Below are 3,631 nucleotides of genomic sequence, written 5' to 3' on the forward strand. Positions count from 1 at the left end.
CATTCGAGGTGCTTCTGTTGGTTCTCCCAGACGTGGTCGATGGCCTCAGTGTCCTTAAACATATGCACCTGGTTCTCATCCATCCCAGCTGCTCCCTTCATGATGTCAATGGCACTCTGGACACGTGCACCGGTTTCCTGGGCACCAACTGTGATCCTCCTGACATGATGGCTGAGGTCTGACTTCCTGACATGCAGTTCCATGATCTGGCTGTCAGTCAGGGAAGCATAGCTCGTTGGGTGACCGGCGCGTATCACCTGTACCAGAAGAGCCACGTCGTCCTTGTTGTAGGCAAAGACCGCAGCGGAGAGGGCGGACTTAAACAGGCCATACTTTGGATGGTGATCCGTCCATAGGGCCGCATCAAATCGATGGATCCAATGAAAGATGTTGAGCCGTACCAGCATACCCCTGTCTGTCCACTCACTGAAGAGCTGTTCCACAGAAGACACGCGCGATCCACGTACATGAGCTCGGGAGGTGCCTCGTCAGCTCTCCTGTACCTCTCCATGAGGCCTTCAGCCATTGGCCGCATTTTGTCCAGCGACTCCTCACAGGTCAGGACCGACGTGAGGATCTGGCCCAGTTAGTTGGCCACGTTGGTGCACCATTCCGCCGTGCCCTTTCCGTCCACGGAAAGTTTCTTGCAAATCTGATAACGAATACAAAACGAAGAGATTCAAACATTTATATCATCATTTTTCATTCATTCATAATTTTTTTCACAGTGTTGGCTTATTAGTTTCTTCAGGGGCCAGTTGTTCAAAAGTAATCTGATCGGATTTTGGCCATCGGATTGGATCAAATCTTGAAAATGGGTTGCTGAAAAGAAAAAAAGATTCTGAAATCGGATTAGATCACAAAATCCAATCTTGGTTTTGATCTGGATTAAATCCTCAGTTTGTGTTTTTCAAAACGTTTTCGTAGGATTTGGATACTTTTGATCCAAAAATAAACTGGATTATTCTGATCCCAGCACAGAAGGGTGGATTTCAGGAACAAAAGTGTAATAAAACTTTAAAACTGGTCCCAAAAATACAACATTTGTAACATGTAATATATCCCTAAACAGCTGTCAATATCAAACCAAAATATTATATTTATTTTAAACTTCGTGGGGTTTTTTCTTTTTTTTTTTTTCTTTCTTCCATCACAGCCCCTCTAAGGGCTCTGTAGAGCACTAGTAATCCAGATTTGGAAATCTGAAAAAGTGTGTATCTGGATCAGAGTGATCCAATACAATTTTCCTTTGAAAAACCTGCACAAATATAAGATGGGTTACCTGATCCTGGATAGCAAAACATGGGATTCCCAAATCCAGATCATTTTGATCCAGATTAAACTTTTTGAACAACTGGCCCCAGGTTCTGTTATTACCATAATAGTTATTATTACTATTTATTAATGATTAAAATTCCCCATGATGCAAATAATCCTGTATATTTACAATTTACAATTTTTTTTTCATTTGTAAGCCTGTTAAATTTACCTTTTTGGTTGAGTCGTACTTGAGGACTTTGCCGAAAGTGGACATAATCTGTGTGCGGTAGTCCTCGATGTTATCTGCCTCTGCAATGAGAAAGGCCTTTCTCAGCAGCTTTGGAGATGGCAGCTCTCTCCTTGCTGGTGGTTGCTGGAATTGTTGGCAAAAATTCCCTAAAAGCAGAGAAAACAGACACACAGACGCAGACTTCATTATTGGTGGTGAAAAACAAAAAAAACCTTAGAGAGTGGATGGAGGGGAGATTTGTTCCTATTACAGTGAGGGCTCCTGCTGTGCTTAAGTCAGATGGAAATCTGCAGTCATATGCTACTTAGTCTTTGCCTAAACTCTTAAGAAAACAGTTAACTCTGACTTACGTGTGATCTTCCCAGGTTTTTTGTACTGGCTGAAGATGGTGGTGTACAAGTCCTTTCTTTGCAGGTACTCCTCGCAGTGGCTCTCCAGGACCTGCCTCCACACCTTGGCCATGGTGTTGCCCTCGGTGCGATCCCTCATCAGGCGGATCACCTGCTTGTCCACGCCACGCCTAAAATTAAAGCGCAATCATTGGATGCCTGTAAATCTCTCTTTTTTTTTTTTTTTCAGAATATATCAGAAGTCAAATCATTGTGAAATCATGCAGAGACTCACCGTAACGTCAAGACAGCAGGGAACACACCTCTGTGAGCTGGACTGAGCTGGTTAAGGATGCACGCGTCCCATGACAGGAACCGACCGATGGCGAGTTCCTCCGACTCCTTTGCAGCCTTTCTGCAAGCGTTGCATGCCAGGACTTCTGTCAGCATGGAGTACCAGCCAGACATGTGGCAGATCTGCCTGACAGTTTTCGAATACCCACAACGGTAGAGAAAGGCCTTCTGACTGGAACGTGCCAGGCAGTCAGACCTTGGGCACCGAAGACTGTAACGCCACACTCCGACTGGTCTCCAGACAAAAACGGAGCTATGAAAAAAGGAGTTTGCTGAGGGGACTTTCCCTTCCACCACTCCAGGAAATTCAGGAAATTCAAACCACATTCTGTCGTCCTTCAGGACTTTCCTCCACCTCGTGCTGCCGTGCTTGTCTTTATTGTCTTTATCCCTCTGAAAAAGTCCCCTTTCAGCATCGTCCTTTAGCCACGTTATGTCTGCGCTGGGGAGCCCATTAGGACCAGACTCCCACATTTTGTGCCAACCTTCAAGTGTCACCTGGTAGTTAGTATAACAGAGACAAAACCTTATGTAACAAACACCTAAACAGTTTCCTTATCTAACAACCACTGAGTACTTAGACAGTTACCTCAGGATGTGCAGGATGTGCTGCTGACATCGCAGTGCCCAGGCATGGCTGAGGTGCTGCAGCAGTCACATCAGATGTCCTAGATGTCCTCCCGTCAGGAGCTGATGCAGGAGCCTTAAACATGATAAGTGTATTAGCGAAAACCTTTTTCATTTACCTAAGCATACTTTTGCATGCCCTCCCCATTTATGCTCCCCCTCCTGGATTCAGGGGGATGTAACAGGTAATTGTGATGTACAAACTAGGGACTTACAGCAGACGGTGAAACACAGTCTGTGGCTGGCTTCTGTGGAGGATCTGGATGGGTCTCTTTTTCTGGAGACTTTTTTCTACCCCTGGCTTCCCCAGCTGCAAAATGAGGACAGTTGTCATAATCAGCAAACAGTGTTTTTTGTTGGCTTATTTGAGACAGACTATGCATTAATACAAGGTTCATGCCATGATAGCATGAATAATTCAAGACATTAATAAAGTGATAAACCTTGTCTTTCAAAGGAGGTCAAGTCAAGTCAAGTCACCTTTATTTATATAGCGCTTTTAACAATACAGATTGTGTCAAAGCAACTGAACAGCATTAATTAGGAAAATAGTGTGTCAATAATGCAAAATGACAATAGTAAACACTAATTTTTCAGTTAAAGGCAGTTCATCATTGAATTCAGTGATGTCATCATCCAGCTAAGTTCAGTTTAAATAGTATCTTTGCAATCAAGTCAACAATAACGCTGGAAATGAAGTGTCCCCAACTAAACAAGCCAGAGGCGACAGCGGCAAGGAACCAAAACTACATCGGTGACAGAATGGAGAAAAAAACTTGGGAGAAACCAGGCTCAGTCGGAGGGCCAGTTC

At 44.1% G+C, this 3,631-nt stretch overlaps 1 pseudogene; it reads right to left on the minus strand.

Moving 5' to 3' along the window:
• Window positions 1-5: 5 nt before the first annotated feature.
• LOC107758767 (uncharacterized) lies at window positions 6-2,829 on the minus strand (annotated as a pseudogene).
• Between the last annotated feature and the right edge of the window lie 802 nt (window positions 2,830-3,631).

This window comes from Sinocyclocheilus rhinocerous, unplaced genomic scaffold (genome assembly GCF_001515625.1).
Source record: "Sinocyclocheilus rhinocerous isolate Xijiao unplaced genomic scaffold, SAMN03320098_v1.1 scaffold2821, whole genome shotgun sequence".
NCBI lineage: Eukaryota > Metazoa > Chordata > Actinopteri > Cypriniformes > Cyprinidae > Sinocyclocheilus > Sinocyclocheilus rhinocerous.